This window comes from Harpia harpyja, chromosome 16, assembly GCF_026419915.1.
Source record: "Harpia harpyja isolate bHarHar1 chromosome 16, bHarHar1 primary haplotype, whole genome shotgun sequence".
NCBI classification, from domain to species: Eukaryota; Metazoa; Chordata; class Aves; order Accipitriformes; family Accipitridae; genus Harpia; species Harpia harpyja.
The window spans coordinates 16,359,171-16,386,974 of record NC_068955.1 but is presented as its reverse complement, the minus strand read 5'-3'; the positions used below and the strand labels follow the sequence as shown (position 1 = coordinate 16,386,974).

Here is a 27,804-nt window from a genome sequence, read left to right as displayed (position 1 = left end):
ATCCTCCAGAAGTTACCTTGATATCAGTGACCTGCTATTTAAAAGGGCTTGACTTGGCATAGTAAATTCTTAATGCGCCATATAGAAACTCAGTTTTGTCACATATTTTTCTTAATTATGTTGGGAAGTAAAACAAACTGGTAACACCAGCATGTGGCCATTTGATTACTGACTATAACACTTGAGGCATTTCAAAGTAATTTTTGTTTGTTTGAAGAATTTTGTCCTGATTGTGCAGCACAAGCTCTAGGGTACCAGATGCTCAAGCTATAGGAAATGGGAGAAATGACAGGCTTGATTTATGCATTCTTTCTTTCCATTAGAAGTGGGAGAGCAATTTTGATAAGCAAGTAACTATACTGCCGAGAATTATTTTTCCTTTCCAAATATCCTTTTCCCCAAAGAAAAAACATTTTTTTCTAAAAGCTTCCTCAAAGTTTCTGGAAATATGACATCTCTGGTTAACTAATCACTCAGCTCCGTTTCTTTCACGTGGATTTTCATGATTCTTAGAAAAGTGTAGATTACAACCATAATGCCGTTTTTCAGATTAGAAGTCTCCCTTGAATTCTATTTGAAACCAACAATAGTAAGAGACATGCTCTGACAGGTCAAAACCTGAAAAACTGATATGAAAAAGCCACTTCAGTAATATGTGATTAAATAAATAATATAGTATAAAATACAGCATATATGTTACCAAACACAGAATATTGGCAGCATGTTTTTATAACTGCCTCTTTTATGATACTGCCGGTTTTCCCCAAATGAAAATGAAGATACAGCCTTCAGGAACAGCAGTAGCTGAAGATGTTATGCAATAAAACAGAAACCTTCACAGCTATCTTTGACTATTTCCAGCCACTTACACAGAACTCACATACATAATCCTTATGCGAACAAATGCTCCAGATCCGCAGCAGGCAAAACTTCAGGTACAAGAGGAACTATTAAATGAGACCTACAAAGAAACAAGTGGCAACAACAGATGTTGTGCTTACATAAGAGAGCAATTCCTTTAAGATCTTAAAACTTATGAGAATCATAGAATCATAGAATGGTTTGGGTTGGAAGGGACCTTAAAGATCATCCCGTTCCAACCCCCCTGCCATGGGCAGGGACACCTTCCACTAGACCAGGTTGCTCAACGCCCCGTCCAACCTGGCCTTGAACACTGCCAGGGATGGGGCATCCACAACCTCTCTGGGCAACCTGTTCCAGTGCCTCGCCACACTCACAGTGAAGAACTTCTTCCTTACATCTAATCTAAATCTACCCTCTTTCAGTTCAAAGCCATTAACCCTTGTTCTATCACTACATGCCCTTGTAAAAAGTCCCTCTCTGGCTTTCCTGTAGGCCCCCTTTAGGTACTGGAAGGCTGCTGTAAGGTCTCCCTGGAGCCTTCTCTTCTCCTGGCTGAACAACCCCAACTCTCTCAGCCTGTCTATGTAGGAGAGGTGCTCCAGCCCCCTGATCATCTTCCTGGCCTATCTGGACTCTATCCAACAGGTCCATGACCTCCTTATGTTGGGGGCCCCAGAGCTGAAGGCAGTACTGCAGGTGGGGTCTCATGAGAGCGGAGTAGAGGAGGAGAATCACCTCCCTCGACCTGCTGGTCACACTTCTCTTGATGCAGCCCAGGATATGGTTGGCTTTCTGGCTGCAAACACACATTGCCGGGTTATGCTGAGCTTCTCATTAACTCACACCCCCAAGTCCTTCTCAGTAGGGCTGCTCTCAATCCACTGGTCACCCAGCCTGTATTTGTGCTTGGGATTGCCCCGGCCCAGATGCAGGACCTTGCACTTGGCCTTGTTGAGCTTCATGAGAAATAAATAGAAATCAAAAGTTACAAACACACAGGTTGATTTGCTTTTTACACGTCACCTTCATAAAATTATCTGGCTATAACTTGCTGCTTGATTAAAGGAAGCAAGGTAAGATGAATACATACCTCTCCTTCTAACAAGGAGGTCGGTAGGACATTGGCAAATGGAAGAATTAAGTTATGGGAGAGTGAAATACACTTGGCCATGGACTGTTACAGAGTACAAGACCTCAAAACGTGGAAAGCTTTTGGGACAGTGTTTATTTTAGAAGTGGAGAGGATTCAGAAAGGCCTGAGGGTAAAAAAAGTTGGAAAGGCATGACCTAAAATGCTGCTAGTCAAGACAGAAATGTGGACCACTATGGTTGTGACTGGAAGGGATGGTAAGAAACAGAGACTGGATACGGCAGCTGCTTGAGAAGACAGAGCTGAGAATGGTGGCCTTGGTTCAATACTTTTGTTGCTGCTATTAACAAGTTCTTGCAAAAATATTTGGCTTATTTAAAACACCCAAACTATTGGAAATCAGCTCTTCCTGAGAATATTTCTTAGCTCTAGGTGTAGATTTGGGCCATGAAGCCCCCCTGCTTGCTCGTCACTCCTCAAGCTCCCAGACCAGTCCTGCTGGCCTTGTAGTACTGAATGCATGCCCAGATGTGTGCAGCACTCGCAGATCTATCTGGCATCCAGAGGGCTATAGCCAAGCAATTAAAATTTGTGGTTGACTCTTGTAGATAAATGAGACAAGACTTAAAACACATGGAAATTTTCAAGTTAGGACACTGTCCAAAACCTACAGTCTTTGGCCCAGCACTGCCTCAGGATACAGCATTTTTTTCTCTAAAATATTACAAAGGTCAGATATTTATTTTTTTTAACCCTTTCCTCTAAATTACCAGAATATCAGTAGATGAGCAAGGGAGCTTGGAATGTTTTTCTCTCCTTGCATGAAGCCAGGAAAGTGAAGTTTAGGGTCTTGTCTCTAAATATAACTTTTATCAGAAGCTACTAAAGAAGATAAAATCCCCCTATCCTATTAATTGAATACTCTGGATTTTTCAACAATTCGCTTATCTTATTTACTATAACCCCACCTTCAGGAAATAACATCTCTTTGACCAGACACAACTGTCTTCCATATCCATCTGAAAATAAGACACAAGTTGGCAAGAAGAGAGGGATTCCTTCCTTACGAGTGAATTAATGATACCAAAAGTATGAGAAGTTTATGTATCCACAAAAATCACTGGACATCCATCTAGCACCATCATCATAAACAGTTTCCCAAATTATGCTTAAATTGAAATCCAGCCTTATGGAGGATGTCAAACAGACTTGAGATAACAAGAAATATAAGGGAAGTATTGATCAAAGAAAACAGGAATAAAAGCCCCTTATCTTTATGCAATAGTTTGGCTACAGTTATAGCATAAATGGCGGTCATTAGTGCAACTTACATCCAAAGCACTGTGTGAACCTTTGTGTACCTACACAGCAGAACACCGCAGTAGATATGTACTGTTATTGCTAGCACAAAGTGGGGAAAACTGAGGCAGTAAAGTTAATGGCCCACCTTCAGATACAGTAAACATCTTTAACTTCAACTTGGAAGGAGATGCTCTAACAAAACCTTAAAAATCTTTCCCCCTGTCCTGGGCAAATCTTCTTCAGATCTCAAAGAAAACTTCAAAGCACTTTCCTGTTTTTTAATGAGACAGAAGGTTGGAAAACTGATTGCTTTCTCATTCTCAATCATATTCTTGTTCAGCAAAACACTCTGAGCACCCCAGTACCTGTTTGCAGAGGAAAGAAAGACTCTCTGTTTAGCTAACAGGCACTTATATTTCAGATGCTTCAGTTCCACAGATGGTTAGAAAACTCCCTGTGGTACTTGCCTCTGGAGGACTCTTTCTGCTGGTTTAATCACAGCAGTACAGCCTCTGAATATCACTTCATATTTTTGTTGTCAGAAGTTTGGCTATCAGACAACAGCTTTCTCTTAGCTGTAGATTCCCGTTTCCAATGTGGAACAGTGGCATATTTACAACACTTTAGGGTTAAAAAAAAAAGTAAAAGACCCAACTAGCATAAAAATATGTCCCAAACTCTTCTCCACAACAAAATAAACCCCAAACCAAACCACCCCCCCTACCACCCTCACCAATTAAAGAAAACAAAAGTGACTAATCTTGACCTCTCTCCAAAGGGGAATGTTTTGCTTCTTGAATCCTTGGCTCCGCTCTCATATGATACTGGGACTATGACTAATAACCTCTTGCTGGAGTACTGCTGATAATTTCACCATTGAGTAGCTGTTCTCATTCTGGATCATCACAGTATGCACTTAAGTTGCCAAGATTTTATTTTTTAAAAAAACAAAGAAGAAGATATACACTCATAATCCCCAGTGTTAGAAATACATTTTTCAGCTTTAACTGTTAGGTTTTGCCTGACAATTTTTCCTCCTTCCTCCAAACTGTTATTTTTCAGATGCCTGCTACAAAACGGTTCCCTTTTTCCTTTCTTTCTCTCAAACGCTTTTCCTAATTCAAACCAGATTTGAGACTGCTGCTCTTTTTAAAGCAAATATGCCATGTATCACATTGAGTTAGGTCAGCATCGCTTATGTTATGTTTCACACTTCACCCAAATGACGCATCCATACTGCTTTTCAAAGGGAATAAAGCCAGACTAGATGCACTAGGTTTTCTGGTTGGAATAGGAAGTGAGACACATCCACAGGTTATGGAACTGATCTTATGGCATGGCATGAGTAGGGAAAGGCACCACTACCTGCTTTTTGTTTAAAATGTTAAAAACCAACATGACTTTAACTGTTTTTTCAAAAAAAGATTTTTGGCCAGTTCCTTTTTTAGCATCCATAATCTACTCATTATTTATGATTTGATAGTTACTATATGGGCAAAAAAGGACATAAACTCCTTTGTATCTAAAATGAGCTTGAAAAATTAATAACCAGATGATGACTTCTGCAGCAATCAAGGAAAAGGAGTGGGGGAGAGAAAGGGAGAGAAGCAATTATAACAACAGTGAGTTTTGAGATTCCCTGAGGGCTGCTGGTAATTAAACCAACGGCAAAATGAATCTCTGTTTGATGTGGTCATGAATTTGTTTTCAAAAGAAAAAATCTTTAAAAAGATTCTTTCAAGAGAAATTTTTAGAGAACAAGCTCAGCATGAATAATTAGACCAGAAATACTTTGATAAATATTATTATGGAGAAGTCATTTATGGGCCATGGCATTTGAAGGTTAGAAATCCTAGTGATAAATAAGGTGGCAAGTTTGCACCCATTCTGAACACATAAAACCAGGGCCGTATTCTTGTATGCTTGAGTCTGCTCCTCAGAAAGGAGGCGGCCTCTTGTTTTGCCATTGCATTAAGCTTTACAAAGACACAGATGCAAGACAGAAAATTTCAGTGGGAAAGCTCAGTGGAACGAAAGAAAACCACACACAATTCCAAAGGCACTTTTCATTCCCAGGGGCTGCACAGAGATCAGAGGTGAAATTTATTGGTGTTAAAAAGTCTGCGAGCCCACTCTACTCCCCTAGCCTTTCCAACCGCCATTGATTCTGCTGAAATTGTATCCTTGGAAATACCTCCTTCAGAATACTCTAAAAATAAAAATGCTTTCATTGTGTAGAAAAGCACCCAGCAAAACCACTGAAACCCAGAGAAGATGCAGGTTCTCTGCGCCCTCTAAAATCAAGGTGCCTTGGACACCCCAAAACTGCATTTCATTCGTTTACTGACTGCTTCAAAAAGTGGAGGCAGATACAATCAATCAGAAGCCAGCAAATAAGCACCGAGTGAACTAGAACGTAATATATTTACCAGTGGAAACCCATGTTTAAAAGGAAAAGAAACTGCTTGTTGGCTGTCATGGTATTATTTGTAAAGGCAAACCAGTAGATCTTACGGATACCAGGAGCAAAACTACAACAAAGGCAACCAACTGCTAATGAAGAAGGGTTTTCAGTCAAATTTCATGGGTCATACAAAGTCATTACCATGCCTGCAGGAGTTCAACAGCTCTGCCAGTTGAATTTGGGGGAAATGAAGTGATTATTTTGTTATGCATTTTGTAGTTTTAGACATTTTTCTTTAAATTCCGAGTTCTGAAGCCAACCAGCTATGCGAGAATACCAGCTTCAATTTCCAGAGTTACCTTCTAACCAACATTATTGCACAGGAAACCTTGAAAACAGGTCTTCTGTGTACACCAAGGTCTCAGAAACTAGACTTTAAAGACACTGATAGGTTTCCTTTTTTTTTTTTGCTTAAATACAACCTTATGGCTTTAAGCCAATTTCATAACACTTTGGGGGCTTGACTAATTTTGAAATGAGTGGCTGCCGCCAGTAACAAGTTCTGCGTGGGTTAACTTTCCAAACTGGTTCCATTGCAAGTTTCCCTCTGGTTTTGAGTCAGTTAAGATATCAAGGCTCTTCTCCATAACATTTTAAGCTATAATGACTTCAAAAGTAAACAAATGTTTCTGATAAAATAATGTGTTAGAAAAATTTAATGGATGACAAAGATAACAAAAAATCCTTAGTGTTTTTCTTTGTCAATAACTTCTTCTAGGAATATAGCCAGGCTGGGCATTTATTTGGACTGGTAAACTGTGACTCAAAAAGTGGATCTATTGGCAGTGTAAGCAACTGCTCAGTGGTGGAAGCAAAAGGCTCACGGTCTTTCCTAGCTGATTAATCATCATGACAGGCTTGAAGACTAAATGATCTGCCCAGCTCCAGATGTTAGATGTGCTTCCACCTCTTGCTATTCTTCTGGTTCATAGGTAGTAGCCTGAATTGCTCATTCTTAAGATAATGATGATCATTACTGTTCAAAACAAAAAGTATTTGGGCTTTGTAATTTTATCCAATGATAGAGGAGGCTTCTACACAAGATAACACAGTACATACAGGCTACACATGATGAAATACTGCAAGATCCTTCAGGCAGAGGTGGTGACAGTCTTGCACATAAAGCTTTGTGACATTTCCCTTCTCCACTCCCACCTCCTACCAGAACTGTTATCAATTGCGCAAAGGAGGAGCATGAACACGTAGCTGGATCTCTCCCCTCAAGCCCCTGCCATTAAGGGCTGCACTAGCCCCTCTTAAATCAATAACAAAATGTAGCTTCTCTGCGATGGGAGGCAGCATCTGTTTCACAGTACACGGTAACACTCCACAGCACTTACAGACAGGATCAAAGAGTAGTCATATGATGAAAGCATAGAAGAACACCACGATGGCAGAGAGAAGGTACCCAACCGTGTCTAAGACAGACAGAGTGCTACAGGATCTTCAATGGTTGCAGGTGATGAGAGAAATCACTTTAATTGTCATCTAAAGGATGGTCCTCCACAGAGGGACCAAATTTGTCTTGGGCATCAGTCGGGAAGGACTTCATTGACAGGGACACTCTGGGAGGGGACCACCAGAGAATCAGCACCCTGCTTTCTGAAGCCAGCTGCAGCCTGCTCCTCCTAGAGATTGATCATTTGTGTTCACAGAAGCCAGACCGTGCTTCACTTGGAGGATCTGAGTATCACCACACAAACTAGTTTAGCTGCAGGCATTTCTTATTTTCCCTTTGCATATTTTCCTTGAAAGAATGAAAGAGGTTACTATGGAGTTATTTATTTTCTTTCTTCTGCTAGTCTCTTTTGCTAAGTAGCATCTTTCCCCCCGTCCAACAGAGAGAGTAATCAGCTACTCTGGAGCAATTAATTCACCCCTAATCATGCAATCTTTGAAAAAAGGTTGTCAGATAGCACCTCCTAAGGAATTTACAGATTAAAATGCTAACATCATTCTGAATTAATTAAAACATTTTCATCCATTTTCAAGGATGGCTTAACGTGATTCGGCTAACAATTTCAGCTCTGATGCATCTGCTCTGAAATGTGAAAGGAGTTTAATTCAGTCTCAAGCATCCCAGTTTCTTTCAGGTCTAAGTTGCTCCTTTTTACTTTACAGTACCTGCATTGTTGATTTATATATTCAAGCAGCAGTCTTTTCAAATCAAGAAATAATCTCAAATTATATGTAAGTTTTAAGATAGCTGCCGAACAACAGTGGGAATAATAAAAATGATAAAAATACCAAGTGCTCCTGTTTTCATTTTTGACCTCCAACCCTCAAAATGCTTTATGATACCCAGTACTCATGGCTGAGGAAATGGAAACAACAGAATCATAGAATCATTTAGGTTGGAAAAGACCTTCAAGATCATCGAGTCCAACCATCAACCATGCCCACTAAACCATGTTCTGAAGTGCCTTGTCTATGTGCTTTTCTAATACCTCCAGGGATGGTGACTCAACCACTTCCCTGGGCAGCCTGTTCCCATGCCTGGCAACCCTCTCAGTAAAAAATTTTTCCTAATATCCAACCTAAACCTCTCCTGCCGCAACTTGAGGCCATTTCCTCTCCAGCCACCTGACAGAAGAGACCAGCACCCAGCTCACTACAACCCCCTTTCAGGCAGTTGTAGAGAGCGATAAGGTCTCCCCTCAGCCTCCTCTTCTCCAGACTAAACAGCCCCAGCTCCCTCAGCCGCTCCTCATAAGACTTGTGCTCCAGGCCCCTCACCAACTTGGTTGCTCTCCTCTGGACACGCTCTAGCAGCTCAATGTCTTTCCTGTAGTGAGGGGCCCAGAACTGAACACAGGACTCGAGGTGCAGCCTCACCAGTGCCCAGTACAGGAGAACAGTCACCTCCCTGCTCCTGCTGGCCACACTGTTCCTGATACAGGCCAGGATGCCGTTGGCCTTCTTGGCCACCTGGGCACACTGCTGGCTCACATTCAGCCGGCTGTCAACCAGCACCCCCAGGTCTTTCTCTGCCGGGCAGCTTTCCAGCCACTCTTCCCCAAGCCTGTAGCGCTGCATGGGGTCACCGTGACCGAAGTGCAGGACCCGGCACTTGGCCTTGTTGAACCTCATACAATTGGCCTCGGCCCATCGATCCAGCCTGTCCAGATCTCTCTGTAGAGCCTCCCTACCCTCAAGCAGATCAACCCTGCCTCCCAACTTGGTGTCGTCTGCAAGCTTGCTGAGGGTGCACTCAATCCCCTCATCCAAATAATTGATAAAGATATTAAACAGAATGGGGCCCAACACCGAGCCCTGGGGAACACCACTTGTGACCCGCCGCCAACTGGATTTAACCCCATTCACCACTACCCTCTGGGCTCGTCCATCCAGCCAGTTTTTTACCCAGCAAAGAGTACACTTGTCTAAGCCATGAGATGCCAGCTTCTCAAGGAGTATGCCATGAGAGACGGTGTCAAAGGCTTTATTGAAGTTTAGGTAGACAATATCCACAGCCTTTCCCTCATCCACTAGATGGGTCACCTGGTCATAGAAAGAGATCAGGTTGGTCAAGCAGGACTTGCCTTTCATGAACCCATGCTGACTGGGCCTGATCCCCTGGTTGTCCTGCACATGCCATGTGAGCGCGCTCAAGACGAACTGTTCCATGATCTTCCCCGGTACCGAGGTCAGGCTGACAGGCCTGTAGTTCCCCGGATCCTCCCTCTGACCCTTCTTGTAAATGGGCGTCACACTGGCAAGCCTCCAGTTGTCTGGGACCTCCCCTGTTGACCAGGATTGCTGATGAATGATGGAGAGTGGCTTGGCAAGCACCTCCGCCAGCTCCCTCAGTACTCTTGGATGGATCCCATCTGGTCCCATAGATTTGTGAGTGTCCAGACGGCGTAGTAGGTCACTATTTCCTCCTGGATTATGGGGAGTATATTCTGCTCTTCGTCCTTGCCTTCCAGCTCAGGGGCAGAGTACCCTGAGGATAACTGGTTTCACTATTAAAGACCGAGACAAAGAAGGTATTAAGTACCTCAGCCTTTTCCTCATCTCTGGTGGCAATGTTCCCTTCTGTATCCATTAAAGGATAGATATTCTCCTTGGCTCTCTTTTTATTGTTAACATATTTGTAAAAACATTTTTTTTGTCTCTTACGATAGTGGCCAGAAGGTGAAATGGCTCGTCTCAAGTCCTGCAGAAAATGATGGCTGAGTCAGGAACAGCACCCACACCACCTGAAAACCCCACAATAACCACACCGATGCATCTTTCTAGATGGGACATGGACTATCATGATGACACAAGTGTCTGACACTGCCTTTTAAAAGCTGATTTACAGAGAAGGCAGAGGAGGTCTGGTTGCACTTATTCCTCCCTGGCTCAAACAGTACGCGCAGTGTACATGTGCAAGTGAGAAGACCATGTGTGACCAGTTCTGATATGCATTATTTATATAACAGTTCTACTGACTGAAAAACTAATAAATCCACAGCCTGCAGATGATGTGCAGACACATCATCACAAATATCACTTTATGGTGATTCTTTGTCTTTTTTTTTTTCCCTGCTGTAGCACAACAGAGCATCTGGTACAATAACAAAATAAGCCTCTGGCTAAAGAAGTGCCTTGTTTAAATCACAGTGTTTGTCCACATACAACTGACATATAGGAATAAGTGTCATTTTCCATGACAATATATGAGTATTTCACATAAGTCAAGCTTTGTCAAGCCCGTTTGTGACGCAGTGCTGCAAGGTGCTCAACATTTCCCTTACTCTCTGAGTGCCCTCAACTTCCAGTGAGCTTTTCGGTGAGGAAGATCCATGTATTTGGGAAGAGGTATACGTGAAACACATAGTCTATAACTTTCCATAACAGTGATTGCACAATACAAGAGGTCAAAACGAGGTTTCTCTCCTTACGCATTGTAATTATGGTCTATTTATAATTCTACAGTTAATTTTGGGCTTGTATATCTGCACTGGACAAAGAAGCTTGCCGTGTATAGAAAATGACATGAACTCAATCTTTGCAGACAGTCCCAGAGCCTAAAAGTGCTTTTGTTAGTACAGTGAACACCTGTACTAATTACACACTTCACTCACTCGGGGGTCATTGCTCATGGCAGAGGTTTTAAATCAGCCACCCCAGGAGACAGACATCATTATATTTCTAAAGCAGTCATTCTGATGCTGCAAAACTAGGCAACCCTGGAAATACACTCACGCTCTGAAGTCTCTAAAGGTGAAAGACTGTAATACCCCATTGCTGGGCACGAGAAGACACTCCAGAATGTTTGAATGCATAGAGAAAATTAAGAAAGCAATCAGATGCTGTTGTTGAAATCTGAAGTTTAGCATTATTTTTAGATTTAAGCATACGTTCTGACTTTCATGTAAATGACATGTTTTTCCATCTCTTATTGTATACCAATACCTGAGCCAGCAAAACTTGCAAGCATGTGAGAAATGTTAAATAATTTCATTTTATTCACTTTGTGATTCACAGATGCTATTTATGTACCTAAAATTACGCTGGAACTCAAATGCCAAGGTCAGCATTCACTTTGCTCACTGATGTAGTTCCCCAGTTGAAGTCATCTGCAGTTCTCCCCAGCTGGACCCTGCTTACACTGATGTTAATCAGTGCTGGTATTTCCCGCAGCTTGGTATGCAAAACTTGAAGAATCAATGGTATATAATCCAAAAACCAGCATCTAACTGGTCAGAGGGGGCAGAGATACCTGCATTTCACATTCCTCTTCTCCTAATCTGTCAGACTGCACGTAAAACCCATCAGCAGATTTCTCACTGGGAAATCAGAGAGCAGAAAGTTACTTTAGGTAGGTGCTTCCTCCAATTAAATACACTCCAAGGTGTCATGCTGTCCTCAGTATAAAAGTAACACCATTTCTACCACAGGCAAGGAGCACTGATGGCGTGGGCAGGGTTCTCCACCCAGCTGTTTACAGCCGCTCCGCACCGCAGTACCATACAGCTGGGTAAGTAAAAGGGGAGTGGGAGAAGAATTTGCTCAGAAAGAGCAAAGAACAGGAGCAAGGGCAGAAAAATAATGGAGCAAGGGCAGAGAAGGGATCTTTGAAGCGCTCAGCATTTTCACAACTGCCTCCTATGTAAATGCTAAAAAGGTTTTCAAGGATGCAAATGACCAAATACACAAATTCTTCATAAGGTGCCTGGAAACCCTAACATTCAAGCTAAATGCAATGAATCGGTTAATTTTCTACAAAATTATCTCCAAACTCTTTAATCCATACTTCATCTTGTAGTTTACAAGCACACAGAATAAATTTTCACGGACATGTAGATGCAATTTTTTTCTACCATTTGTGTGACCCTTTTCAGCCAGATTCATTAGGCAACATTAGGAAAAAAATAATCCCTTGAGCTCTGTGTATCCCATGAACCTCTCTCTTTCCATCCACTGTGACTCAGAAGGGGACATGTTTTGCAACAATGTCTCCTAAATATACAATAATCCGAATTTGCTTCTCTTTTGCCCCAGAGTAAATGAGGAGTAAACTTCTTGATGTCAATGGGATTAAGATAATATTAAACAGCCTGAAAACACGTATCACTGTTAGCATTTGGAAGAGTACACTCCAACGGCTTGTCCACTTGCACACAACATATCCCCTATAGTAAGAGTATATAGTAAATAGCACATATCACTGCAAAGAACTCATATGACTAAATGGTGCATTGTTTAAAGCAGATCTTTCTTCAGTGCACAGAGACAGTGTTTTCTTTTACTTTTTTAAAAACCAAGCCTGTCATTCAAATTCTAGCCATGTCTTCATTCTTCTGTTATTTAAATTTCCTAAAATTTCACAACTTCACAGAAAACATACTATAAAAGAAAAAAAACCCCACCACAAACAGAAAACACCAAACCTGGCAGGGTATATTCAGCGAAACTATAGTTTTGGAAAAGAAATTGCAAGTTTTTTAGCACACACTGTAAAAGTAATGATAACCAAAAGGTTATCTGAAGTGTAATTTAAAGAAAAGTGTTTGCGTTGTTTTTGGATAAAACAATCCTGAGGCCATGTGTAAAAGTCCCAAACTGCAGGACAGTAATGAGGTTGTGAATCAGGACTGTAAATTCCCTGTGCTGCGAATGTGGGAGCCATCAGGAGCACACATGATTGAGTCAGCAGTTACCAAGACACATACATACAGTACAGGCCACTCAAGTCTCCAAACTGCCATTTATCATTTCCTGAGAGAACAGTTTCTTGGCAAGCCTCCTTTAAAAACATTTTTTTTCCAAAACAACCAACCATTCCAGCAGGCTATGAATACCACTATAATTTGGTCTATTTTTCATATCAAGTAGACTATGGGCTCTGGTTTTCAGTTAATTAAAGAAACCTTCTTTTCAGATTTCCAAACGTTGTTTGCAGCAGAGTAGATCCCACAACGAGCCAGCTCTAAAACAATGCCAGTTGCAGACTGAACCGTATGGAAATGGAGAAAAAACCACAACCAAATAAAACCACGGTTTGAAGTTGCGAAGCCCAGCTTACATAACGCCAAATTCAGTCGCCCTGCCAAACTGCTAACCTTCGTCTCTGATGAAAATAGCTGTCTTGGGCTCGACTGTGTTTCGTACTCCCAAACGTGTAATGGCTCAGAGCTGTCTGTCAGAATTTGAACTCCATCTGTTGTTATTATTGTTGTTGTTGTTATTGTTATTACTACTACTACGCACTAAAAGCACTTAGGGGCCTTGTCTGCAATCAGAGCCCCGATGGGCTATGAGTTGTCCGCACACAGAGAGAGAAACAGCCCTTGCCTTGAAAAATGCATGATCTAAATAGATGAGATTAAAAAAGGGGTGGGACAAAGATCGTATTTTCATTCCTGTTTTATGCATATGGAACTGAGATACAGAGGGATTAAATGTCTTGCCTGTGCTCGCACAAAAAATATCTGGGGCAAAAGCTAGGAATTGAACCAAAGTTTTCAAGTTCAAATCAACGTTGTCTTCCTTCATTAACCCTATGCTTACTAACTACAAGACTCTACTCAAATCTGTATTCATAAGCTGAGACATCAGAGCCTTTGGGCATGCAGGGCCTAAGCACAGGAGGGGAACAACATGCCTCTAACCTCTCACGAGAATATCTATGTTCATGTAGCAATAGTTACTTGTGGCTTTGCTTCTTGAAGCTTTAGAAAAATCAAACTTTGGAAATAAAGTCCCATATTTTGATTTCCTATTTGGTGAAGGAAGTCTGGAATCTGCTATTTCTCTGCAGAGCCCTCTGTGCAAGCAGCCACAGAAACAACAAACTGTGCCATGCTTCAGGAAAAAAGTAAATAATCACTTAATGGGTTTCTCTAAACAGCTGACCTGCAGTTCACACATTCTTACTAAAAAAAGAAAAGGAAAAAAAGAGTAGTTATACATGTTTTAGTAAAGTAGTTTAACTTATTTATTATCAAGTAGTTATATTTATTTTTTAAATTGTTATTTAGAATCATAGAGTCCTAGAATATCTCAAGTTGGAAGGGACCCGTAAGGATCATCAAGTCCAACTCCCTGCTCCTCACAGGAACACCTAAAACTAAATCATATGACTAAAAGCATCGTCCAGATGCTCCTTGAGCTCTGACAGGCTTGGTGCCGTGACCACTTCCCTGGAGAGCCTGTTCCAGTGACTGACCACCCTCTCAGTGAAGAACCTTTTCCTAATGTCCAATGTGAACTTCCCTTGATGTAGTTTCATTCCATTTCCCTGTGTTCTATTGCTGGTCACCAGAGAGAGGAGATCAGCACCTCCCCCTCTGCTGCCCCCCTCTACCCTAAGAATGTGTGATTTTAAAGGCTCTTACTTTGGCCAAATAAAAAGTCAAGGTTTTGTTTTGTTGTTGCTTGGTTTGTTTGGGTTTTTTTTAAGAGAAAGAATAAATGTGCCTAAAATTAGGACAACTTCCAGACAAATTTCAGGTCTTCATTCCGAAGTATGGATGTAGGAGAGAAATATGTATGTATGTATGTGTCTCTTCCTAACTTTCTTCTTGGAATGGCTGAAGCTTTTCAGCTGAAACATTCCCACAAATTTTAGTCTGAGATGCCCAAAATGGAAAAGTTCAGGTCAGATGGTTAAAGTTGCACACAACTAAAACAAAGTCTTATAGTGGGAAATGTCTTACAACATTCTGTTAAGGCTCTGAAGCACTCCCAATGCCCAAGAACAAGCAGGTGAGTACACATAATAAATCCCAAAATACGTTTACATGGGAGACGAACTGTGCTTGATCACTTGGCTTCAATACCACACTTCTGGTTACTTTAACAGAAAAGAGGACTGTCATTACTTGCCTTGGTCAGCAAAAAGAGTTTCAGTTGTGTGGGGAATTATGGCATATCACGATTTTTTAACCTCTCAAAATATTGAAATATTTCAAGGAGTGGCAATTGAAAACTATTTTAATTTGGAAACACAGCTTCATAATGAATGTTGAAAGTACCGAAACATTTCATTAAAAAAGTAAAAACCCTATCACTATCCCAAAGTGCCTAAAAGGAATAAAATGACAATAAACCAGACTAAGGGTAGCATTTCAATGTCCTTTGATTAAAATGCTGATCACAATGAAAAAGTCCAAATCAATGATTTCAAGAAAGTTTGACTGAAAATGTTATCTAAGTAGCCTTGTTCACATGTGACAACGCAGAGGTTTCTAATGGGACTTCTATTTTTTTCCAAAGGCTAATTTTTGCCAGCTCTATCTAAAATAAGGTGTTTAGAACTTCTTACTTTTTGAAAAACATCCCCTCTCCCCAACAAAATCTGACCATTTCTCAGTCCTTACTTGCCATTAGCTTGCCATCCTGAGATGTTGACACAAGTGCCTGCTCATTGGGGAAACGCTTTGGAGCAGGCCTCTGAAGAACCGCCTGTCATGAAGGCTATCAGTTTAAAAATAATTTACAAAACTGCAGAATTTCCTGTTTCTGTAAGTGGCTCTAACTAGCTCTTTCCAGCAGAAATCCCTGGAGAGGCAAATTGTTCTTCCCTGTACAGAATTGCAACTGCTAATGCTGCAAAGTAACAGGACTGCCAAAAACCTATGTATGGTCCTTGGATGGTTGAAGTGCACCTTTCCACCTTCGACTTTGCCCAAGGTGAGCGGGTGGCAAGTCCTGCTGGGGAGCCTTCCAAAGCAGACTGTGTTTTGGGATCACTGTGTCAAAATACGAGAGGATGGGTGTCCTCTAAAGCCAGTGAGACCTTTGCCATTGACTTTAAAAGGAGCAGAAGCACAGTCGAGAATAATTATTTTTTATCAACAACATATTTACTTTAGGATTAGCCCCAGGAGCATTCAGGCCAGGGCTGGCCCTGGAGGCGCTTCAATCTGAACAGTCAATTAGTGTCAATGCTAGTCTACTTTTTCAAGTTTTGATAAAAAAGTCTCTCCAAGACTTTTAGTTGTGGAAATAGATGGAAAATATAAACCCACCCAATTATTAGGGGTGAAAATTTTCCATTAAACTCTGGTGTTGTTCAGTTTCAGTAATACAAGAAACCATCTTGATCCTATAGCCCTATTTGTTAAGCCAGTCTTGTACAGATTGATCTGATTACCAGGGAAAATGCAGAGGGGAAAGAAAACAGTAAGAGCTGGTCAAGAGCTTTATGAGACACAGGTCAAAAATCTTAGCCCCAGTTGTCTCTTGATGACTGTATCAAACTCAGGTTTACCAGGAATATCCCTGCTCACGAAGAAACACAGCAAGATCTGTAAGCTGCACGGGATAACACTGAGCTCCATGATGCAACCAGCAATACCAATGGAGACCGACAACCACACCTGATGAGACTAATGTACCACCAGAAACACTGCATAGAGGGAATTTAACATAGAAAAGGAAGATGCTGAGGACTGCTGTGTGGAAAATCCAGCTGCACAGAGCAATTCTGGAAAACACGGAGGGCATCGCCCTTTGAAGGAACCTTGCTTGGGGACTCCAGCATGTTCTGTCCACTTCCCAGGAATGCTTGCACCTTGATTTGTATTCAAGGAGTTAATAAGGGTAACACTTATTTCCTGGAAATCAGGGTGTGCCTGCTGACTGTCTGAAATGCTTTCTTAATGAAACTTTACCTCTGCTTCCGATAGGACTCTTGTACCAGGCCGCCGACTCAGCTGCTGGAATCCCTCCTCTGCCATCCACAGGGATCTCCTGCTTTGGCTATAGAGGTTTCTATATAATTTTTAAACCCCTGTTTTCTAGAAAGGCTCTCTACTCTGTGTAATTATGACATTGTTTCTGATATGAATGGTTCTCCTGGCCACCAACCTCCTCCCTGCCTTTCCCCCAAAATAAAAAATCCTGGTTGAAAACCAAAACAAATAGTAGATTTTTATCACATAGAATTTGTTAATAATACTTTCCCTGAAATAGTTCCCAGGCCTTTTTTAATGCTCAAATAAAGGCCCAAACATTTACAGCCAGCACTCTAAGCCAACTAATAATTTATTTGAGCCATACTGAAAAGCTCAAGAGGGATTTTGAATGAAAAATCTAGTGAATAAACTGATAGCCAAATACTGCCTTGGAGTCCTGCCACTGTAATACACAGGATGCATGGAGCTCTGTCAGTGACCAAGGCATACACTGAAAAACAAACAGTCAATCAGATGATAGTTAAGTCTTGTCAATCTAAAGCAGGAAAGATAATGTCTTCGAGTAACCTGTGAGCCTTAATATTTCCTAGCCTCAGTGGCACACAGATGACTGGGTGTTAAACTCCTACTGCTTTAATTTTTTTTTTTTTTAAAGGTATTTAATCATTTGACAATAAGATAAGAAAGGCAAAACTCTGCTTTCAGAACTTCATGGGAAACTTACTACATGGAGAATTCCCAAAGATTTTACTGAGTGTTACAGAATATGCATGTACAGACTAGGATTAAGACTCATAGTATTAGATCAGAAAAGACATCTTTTTAAAATCGCTTCAGAAATTTAAAATTGCTTTGAGGTAGCTAACACAAGATGATTTTCAGGGCTCAGGCTGCCATCTTGCCAAATGTAAAATAAAATACATGTCAAGAAGTAAAGAATTTTAGGGCATGTAAAGAAACAATCTTCTCAACTTAGTAGTTTGTTTAAAATTTCTTTAAATTCAGTATTTTGCAGCATTGTGTACTTAAGACCATGAAAATGGTCATTCTGTAACTGAAAAGATTTTTTCTTCCTCCTTTTGTTTTGTCTCAGATTTTTCACCCTATTTTGAATGAAAATGAGTTCATATAAGAACAGCAACATGAAAAAATAGTCTTTACAGTTTACTGCACAGTAGTTTGTTTCCAATATTGCAATAGATTGGAGTTTCGAGCACCCTGTGGCTTTGGCTGGTCCGAGAGGACTGGTTTAGCCTTGATTTGAACCTGCTGTTTACAACACACTGTAAGCCCTTCCCATACAGCAGACTTTTAGTGAGGGTTGTGTGAAAAAAACCTCACTGCTAACAAAAACCAGGAAAAAGTAAAACATTTTGCATGTGTGTATTTCTGTTTACAATTATTTTTGAGTGCAAAAGAAAAGAATTTATATTCTGAGAAAATGCACGTTTTACTCTGACAAAATAACTGTGCTGCTCTTTTGCTTGCATTTCGGCTTGCATGTAACATACAAAAGATGTGAGAAATTTCAGCTGTAGCCTATGAAGAGACTGAATGTCCACACTGTTGCGGTCTTTGCAGCTTTACTGAACTGGGCTCCTGGTGCCTTTTAAACATTCTGCCCCATTAGCTACCTCAGGGATATTCTGTGCATGTGTGTATGCACATGAGTGTATTTAATTGATTGTTTCACCTTCTGAACTACTCGGAGATCTGGAAATTACTTTCAACGAGCAAACAAACTGTTGGAATCATCTCTGGAACTTATCTCAACCTCTGGAGACTCCAACGTTGAGCTAAATACACCAGGAAGCCTGGATTTGTATTTCAGCACTTCTGTTTCTAACTACAACCCAGAATCAGAGATGAAAATTAACAGGAAAAAAAAATTATAGCTAAAAACAATTAAAAGATAATTTAGCAAGGCTAAACTGTATAGTATTTCACATGTCCCAACTGTCCCTTTGCTGTGTACACTTAAGACCTAAGCAAGACTTATGGATGTTAGCAACTATGCACTGAGAATATTCCTCATCCACTTCCACAGTATTTCTCAGGGTGCAGAGAGATAAGCGCAAAGGTATGTGTTGGTGATGCCTGGGCTCTAGAGCACACTCCATCTGAGAGCTGCAAAACAACCTGCAGAAGAAAGATGCTGTCATAATTAAAAGTATACAGCGTGGGCTCATGAGATTTGGTTAGTAGGATCTTGAGCGGATTGTTTTAGAGGGAGATCTCGGAAGTATGTAAAGAATTTAACTACTAGTCCCATGGTTTCACTTCAATTTTTCACCCTCAACTGTGCATGCTTTTCCCTGTTGCCACAGTTCCCAAAGTGTAACATACTTCTTTGACTCGTAACGACAGTGTTGTGGACATAAATGCATCTTGTCTGCTGAGTGTTCACATTAGGCCAATAGATGCCTACCAGCTAGAGAGGTGGGAGGAGAACAGATTTACAACTGCAAAGGTGGAGTTGAGCCTCCCAAATAGAAATGAACTGGAAGCAAACTTCTGAACTTTGGGAAAGTTTAAATCTGTCTTTTCTCAACTCACAGCACTCTGACTCAATACTCATCTCAATGGCTCACCGCAGTTTGGGGAGACAGGGAATAATATTTTTATTATTCCCATTCTACAGATGGTCGAACTGAAGCACTGCAAGGTTTATTGACTTACTCAGAGTTGCACAGCATGCTTGAATGGAAGCAGAACCCCAGCTGGCCTGATTCCCACTCCTGGGCTTTTAGCCGTTACACTGTATTTGCTCCTTTTAACATCTGATTATTTTACTGCTCTAATCAGCTCCCCATTTTATACTCAAATAATTTCCTCAAGTTACATTAAACCCCTTTGTCATGATACCCAGACAAAACTACAGATATTTTTTTCCAGCAATGCATGGGCAGAAATTTAGTTTCTTTTGTTTAAATGCAAACATGCATGGGGTCAGTGAGAGGATCCAGCCACTGAGAAATTAATTCTCTCCTCATTTTCATGTTCCCAACATGAATTAAATTAAGAGCAGAAATTAGTCGTTAGTATCTTCCCTGTATTTACTGCAAAACTAATAAAACATTACATTTTAAATGCTTGTTACTGCATACTTTTGCTAGCATATCACCTCTCCCAGTACCAATGACTAAACAACTAACATAGCACAGTAATGTTTTCCCTGTATGACTCTCTTGCTTAAGCAAATACGAAATAGATGGATCTTGGCTGAGGCTGTTATATAACAGCAGGAACACTGGTGAAGCATCTTCCAAAAGTGAGTTATTTATTTGGCCAGGGAGTTTTTTTCTTTTTCTTTTTTTTTTTTCCCCTCCTTTCTCTCTTTCTTTCTGTGCGTGCTCACGAACCTGACCCAACTTGTTTCCAGAAGAGACTCTGCGGTTGTTGTTGCCAGACAATGCCTGCAATCATTTTTCTCCAGCCATATATCCGAACTGGGGGGAGGGCGAGGGGGAAGGAAGAGTGAAAAGCTCTTTTGTTTGGAAGTGTGAAGAGCTCTGTCGAAACACATCTCTTCAGGGTAGTTTTAAGTTGCAGAATTGATAAGAAAAATACCAACGTAATGATTTCCTTCTGCTTGCTGTGCCTACCCTCCAAGCACTCTCCTCTGCTCCTGGTGCCCATTAGGAATGAGATAACTCTTGAAGAAAAGACCCTCCTGTACAGAGATGAATACATTCACTACACACATTTTTTTTTAGGTTTTCTAACATTTGACAAAAATCTTGTCCCTATAATTCTCCCCAGCACCACCACCAGGTACCTTCCCAAAGGGCTTCTGTCTCCACATTAAATTGATGGAGTGTCCCAACATATCTGACAATCTCTGCTGACCAGGCTGGTGTGTTCAAAAGTGATGGACTGTGGGGCTTGCAGGGGGGGAGGGCCAGTGCTTATTTGGAGTCTCTCTTCCATCCAGAGGCTGAAACTTAAGAGCTGGGGAAACTGCCGCTGGCCAGAAACCAGCCCAAAGCAGTTTTAATTGAAAAAAAAAAATCTCTTAATGGCTTAGCAGTAAAACCATGGGACCTGCTAGAGCATCTGAGAGTCAGAGAGAGTTAGCTTGTTGCTGATTCAACTTGGTTCACAAAATTGATGGAAAAGCATCATGCATAAGTGAAAAGGGAGTAGGTTGCGAAAGTGGTATGCAAGAAGCAATGGAACATCCAACAGGCAAAAGCTCTTGATTGTAAGGAGAGCAGGAAAACAAGCCAAACGGTTCTTTCCACACTAATTAATTAAATAAATAATATTCCTGCCAAAAAGTTGCCAACCACCTTAAAACTGAAGAGTAACGTGTTCACACTGGATCAGCCTAGGAACATAGCAGTTCCTGTCCATTCCTGTTTACAAATTTCTTTTTTTTTTTTAATTGAATAAAAAAAGTGCCTTAGCTTTGGAAAGAATTTTCTAGTGTGTGACTACTGTAATACATAATAAATCAGTCTGCTTAATCTTTTTATGAAAGATGAACAAAATAGATCGCTCTTTGTTCAAGTTTGTTCTAGAAAAGAGCTGGACCTAATCCTTTCATAACAAGCCCTGAATCTGTTCATACACCACTTTAGCCATTTTTCAGAGAAAAAAAGACATACCTAAACTCCAAGGTACGCATGCCACTAATCTGGATCCTGCTATGCTAGGCTAATTTGTTAGACCAGGTTTCTTTTCTCTTTAAGAACGTACCAGAAGAAACAAACAGCAATGAACAATCAGAGGAAAAACTACAGTTAGCTTGGGGAAAGGGTTATTTTCTAGTTTAAATGGATGTGCAGCCAATAATACAGTGTACGCTGTTTACGCAATGAGCATCATCATTTTTACCAAGCCCCTGCCAGGTTGCACTGTCTCACTGTTTAAAATGAAAATTCACTGCCTGTGTGTTACTCTGTCTTGCTGGTCCAGGTGAATAATGTCGTTCAGAAAGGCAGGATGGCTTGTTTCCTCAAGGCTGTGGAAACCTTTTCACCTTTGGAGTCCTTGTCTGAACCCAATGCTAGGCAGTATTGACCCAAGTATCTTCCATGACAAGCCTTAACACATACAGGAGTTTGGAGTCTCAGTGCAGTTCTCCCTGGCTCAGGCGTCAGCAGCAGAGTTTATGTTCAGCTCGACCTTGGACATGTAGTTCTGGATTGACGAACTCTTCTAAAATACACGGAGAGGCTTGAATTGACTGGAGTTTATCTCCAGTGCAGTCAAACCTGCCCGTACTAACTTTGAAAAGAAAAGGAAAATGTTTAGACTTTCCCTCCTCTGTACCTCAAGGACAGAGTTTTGCCCTTCTACATGGTTAAAAACAGGTATGAGGCAGTCTTCAGCTTTCCTTGTGTGGTAGGGAGGAAAATATGCCTAGAGGATACTTCTCTCACCAATCCTAATCAAATTAATTAGTTACTTCTATGGATTAGTAACTTAAGGAAAAATAGGCAGGCTGGGATAGGGGCTCATGTAGACGAAAGTATCTACCACATCATGAAGAAACTTGACACGTTCTTCCTTTACAAAGTATGTCTCAATGGTCTGGGGACATCTGGAAACTCACATGTTCCTTTTGAAAAGGTTTTACTTTCATTTTCTTCAAAATTACTAACAATTTTAATGTGCTTTTTTTTTTCAAGTCAGAAACCCCCCCCACCCCAAACCCATAAAAATGTTCATGGCTTTAAGGAATAGCCACAAACAACTTCAGGGGCTTTTTTTGGACATCTGATGCACACAGACCTTTCTCCACAAACACAGACAGTGACGATAATAAGAACCTTTGGCACTGATGGAGCCAAAGGAATGCCTAAGTTTTTACTCCTGCTGCTACCAGCTTCCTCCTCACAACTTCTGTAAAGGACATGGGAGAGGAATAATGTCCCCATCCCTTCATGTTGATCTAATGAGCAGGTCAGACAGTATGCAGCTGACAAACATTTCTTGAGGGCAGGGAAGATTGCTTTTGTTTCCACATGTAGCCCGGGGTCCTGGCTTCAGACCAGACCTCCCTCCTTTGACATCTCTTGGGCCAGCAGACTTCTCTCTTACCTAAACGCTATTCAGAGGCCAGCAGAACTCAACTAAAGATCAATATTTTTTTATTCTTAAGTTTTCTGGGGATAATTGTACAACAGCTTCATATATCGAGCTCCGCAGATGTGTAAGCACACTGCTGTTTTTACACAACATGCAATGGTAAATCACTGATCCCAAACTAGCTTCCGTCCTTCACAGAAGTCTCCTGTTCTGAAAGCCCTCCTGTGCCTGATAGGTTCATCAGCTGCCGGAGAGATTGTGAATAAAGTGTTCTTTATTTATGGTGTGTTGTTCACTTCTCTGGACATGTGTTCTGCTTAGTTTTACAGCTTAGAAATCCTTCAGTAAACAGATTCCTGTTTAATTATGGTGTAGGACAAGAGCGTCAGAAAACGCTGCTACTCCAGGAGCAGAGAAGTGATGATACAGGGGCTGAGTCCTGAGACTTATATACTGTATACTACCCCAACAACACTCATGTATTTCACACCGAATACTGCCTTTGACATATTTATATGTCATGAACAAGCCACTTTGTAAACCAGTGCTAGGAGAGTGTAAATTTTTGCATTAACTAAATACAACAGAGGGAAATAACACTGTAAGTTCCCTGCTCACATAGCTAATGGCTAGACTTTATGAAGGGAGTTATTCAGATAAGTAATAGCCTCCAGCTAATCTTTTCCTGAAACCATACAGAAGGCAATAACCTCATACAAGCCTGAGCCAGCTGTCCATTCCACTTACATCTTCAACTTGCCTGACAGTAAATTTATTTATCCTTTTATCAAAGAACCTTTAACTGACAATTTTATAGGGTCCGATCCAGCTTCCAATGAGGTCAATACCAATTGAATTGAAACCACTATGTAGGTAGAAAACATCGCAGTGAGTACCTACATTAAGCAAGGTAATAGGCACATACAACAGTGTATATAATTTCTAAAGGACACAGAGGCAAGTTCAAAAATTGTTCTGGTTCTACATGATAGCTCAGACCAAAGGTAGATTTACTTTCATCTGAGTTAAAAGACACAGAGGAAAATCCCTTCTCAATCATAAGTGAATAATTACAAGATGCTTGCAGTGACAAACATTTTCCATTTCAAATCCTTTCTTAGAAGTTAATTTCACAGGTATGAAGTCTATGTGTCAATGTCTAACCTAGCCCTTTTTTGAACTTATTTTCCTATGAATGCAATGACCCCCAGTCTTCCTCGGGAGTTAGCAGGTCTGTTCCCAACTACAGTAAACCTGGAGAAGTGTAAGAAGCCACAGAAAAAGTGCTGTGCGGAAATGCGGTGTGAATGTACATTGGAGGAGTCCTTTACCCACTTACACCACATGCATGAAGAATAACAACCACTATGATCATCTGTATTATGTATTTATTATCATAGTTCCAGGAAAGACTAATCTGATCAGGACTTCATATCAAAAAAAGAAAGAGAACAAGGGGAAAGGCAGTTCCTGCTTCATATGTCTTCTAGTCCAAGTGTCATACAGTGACAACAAATAGATGGGGGACAACAAAGACATAATAGGCAGCACGATAGGCAGTTTATACTGGCATGAGTTTTATAGAAGGATCTGAAAAAGCAGAATATCTTTAAGGTATTTATGAAGACCGATTCTGAGCAGAGATATATAGATACATATATATACATATATATATATGAGATGAAGCACAAATGGGCTTCTCGAATGATCTATGAAGTAGGTGTTGCAAGCTGGTGTGAGCAGTGAACCAAAGGCAAGGTGACAGACAGGAAGGAGATAGATCATGAAAGGTCTTAAAAATAAGTGCCATTTGCTCAGTATGATGGTGAAGGAGTTAGCAGGTTGCAAAGAGAAGGGTGAAACATCAAAGCTGTGGACTTGGAAACTTGGAAACAGCAACAGATACCTTCATGAATTAAGACAGGGTGAAATTGTTTCTTTGAACACAAGATAAAATAATGTTGCAATAACTGAAATTTTGATGGCAACAGCCTAAACAAGTCTTAATATTAATTAACAACAATAATTAATGTGGTGCAACCCAACTGAAAACAAAATGCTAGACATTTTAGGCTGGATTTTCATGTGGGATAAATCACTATTTCCACTGAGTAAATGGTGTTACAGCAGCTTACACCAGGTAAATACCTATGTCCTCACAATTCAACAAAATCAAAACATTTAAAAAAATGTATCAACTTTTTGAAGAAGTTACTCTGTCTTGCTTGGAAAGTATGCTTTTAACATCATTGAAGAAACATCACATGATTTTCTATGCTGTTACTCAGTTTTGCAGTATTAAGTTCTGTACTATAAAAACATAGTCTTTAAAGATCACAACTTTTGGCATCCCATGTCCATAACTCATGTTACAAATGTTTACAATTACAGCTGTATTTACTTTTCCTCTGGGTTTTTTTTGTTTTGTTTTGTTTTTTTTTTCCTTACAGTGAAGCTGATTTATGTTAGCACTGACAATAAGAAGTAGGAAGAAAAATAAAATTTTCATCATCTTTAGCTTATCCAGTTTGTGATGGCTATTACAAAGACAGATGAAAGCATGAAAGAATCACCCACGGATTCTTCACAGTGAATTGGATTTTAATTGGAAATGGCATAGGTACTCTCTGGCAACCTGGAAGCTCAGTTGAAAAAGATTTGGAGGTCTGAAGAAGATTTCAGCATCTTCTTCATGGTTTGTGCTTTGTGTCAGGTTAAGTACAGACTTTGGAATCATCTGTACTTGTGTCTCTGTACAGCATATTCCATAAGAAAGACTGGATTTAATGCATGACAGTGAGTTAGTATAAGCCTTTGAAGGCATGTTTTAATAAATATTTGTGTCAGCATACAAGTATATGTTTTAAGAAATATCTATTTTACATTAAAAAATGAAAAAGTGTATAATTTTCATGCTTAGAGAACCCCAATAATCAAAACCAATTACTTGAGACAGCTGCACAGATGAAATAGCTATTAAAAAACCCAAACATGATGCTTTTGAAATGTAGAACAAACTTCATCCATCCAACTTTACAAACCAGCAAATGAGTTAGGGAGACTCGCATATCCCATAAGGCCTTCCTTTCCATTTCTAAGAAACACTTGATGTTCAACATACACAAAAGCTCAACAAAAATTTCCACAGAGATCTTGCATATCTTCATTTTATATATAGCAGTAAGTATTACATACGTTAAACATGTATTAACAAATCTACACTTCCAAATGTTGCACAGTGCATGCTTTTGGGAAATTATTTTGTCTTGACACTGCTGAGGATGCTGGAAGATTCATCCATCAAATAAAAATGCGGTGGCTTCTACTTGGTACAGTATGAATTTGTTCTGGATATAACACAATTCAGTACCTCTGGAGCAATGCTATATGAGTGGTCTAGATTACTGGCAAAGGTTTATAAAGAAAAGTGAATGATTTGCCAAGAAAAATTGGAGAATAACCTATTTCTCAGTGATTCAACTTTCAAGAGTGTAAAGCTGTGTCATCAATAAACCCAAATTAAACTAAAAAAGGTGAATATTATCACTTATCATAAAAGCTATGCAACCTCTTGCTGGATGGAACTTGTTTTAAAATGGAGATTACCTTGAAGTAACCTCTGTTCTTTTTACAAGATCGCATTTCCAGCCACGTCAGCTACTATTGCTCACATAGAAAATTAGCACTAGAACAGTAGATGAAGCTTTGAAACTCTGCATGACTACCTACATGGTAAGACCACCAGTGGGAAACACACCATAGTTTGCATAGGCTGTACGAATTTTACATGCCTTATGTAACAATAGTTGGCCATTCATACAGACAATCTGCATAATTATATACCATGTTAACTGAGAAATACAACCTACAGAGAGTTTGTATTTCGATCCCTTTTTCACCTGAAAGAAATTGATTGTGACGCATCCTTCAAATTCCTACTGTAAAATTAGGACTTAGCACTGTAAAATCTCACAGATTTTTACACCAGAGACTCTAAAGCAAACTCTGGAGCTGAGCAGCACAGGAATTCCTTGAAGTTAAGGCTCTAGAGCCAAACTTTACTCATAGGTCTTAACTACATCATACCCCAACTGTTTCCCAAATTCTGAGAGAGTTCAAACCCAAGTATTGGCTTATCACCAATTCATACTTTTAAAACAGCATTTATTAAAATATTGAAGATCTCTCCTTTTACTTCAATGAATTTTGAGTCAGACCCATAATCCATCAATCTCTGGTCTTCCCCCTAATCACAAAATTACCTGCAGGAATACATTTTTGCAATACAGACCTCTGTTTAGCAGAACACTGGCATGGCTCCACAAAGCTCACTTCAGAGACAATGCAAGTTCTTACCTCCTTCCATTCTCTTATGTTAAAAGAGAAACACTTGCTAAGTTCATGGCCCCCAGATTAAGAGCTATGACATGCACAAACCAATGTACTTATTTTTGGTGTTGTAGACACCTTGGATGTTAGACTATGAGAGAGACTTGGGGGTGGGAGAGGGGAAGGGACACAAAAAAACTCTAATGGCCTGAAATACATGAAGAAATACAATATTAAGAGTGGGCTTTGAAAGTTAGTGTCTACTCATTGTGGAAAAGTCTTAACGTTACGTATTTATGGGGATTTTTAAAAAATGGATTCCCTTTTCATGCTTCATTTTATTTTTGGAATCTGGAGAAAGCTGGATTTGGCAATCGATCAATCAATACAAGTGAATTGAGTTTCTGATGTAAAACAGCTCATGTCAGTACTGAATCATCTTTACATAACAAAACCACTACCAAACCCATCATGTTAGATGTCACAAACCAAAAGCCAAAGCAAACTGTTGGATAAAACTGACTTTCCTTCAGTCATGTTTTGTGCTAAACTTCTCCTCCTTGCTTGGAAGTTCAGTTAAATCTTCT

The 27,804-nt window shown here is 40.3% G+C and overlaps 1 protein-coding gene across 4 annotated transcripts in view; it reads right to left on the bottom strand.

Annotated features, from left to right (window-relative positions):
• The window catches only part of KCNQ1 (potassium voltage-gated channel subfamily Q member 1), a 421,808-nt gene that overhangs the window by 7,447 nt on the left and 386,557 nt on the right, over positions 1–27,804 (bottom strand). The gene's annotated exons all lie outside the window — the stretch shown is intronic.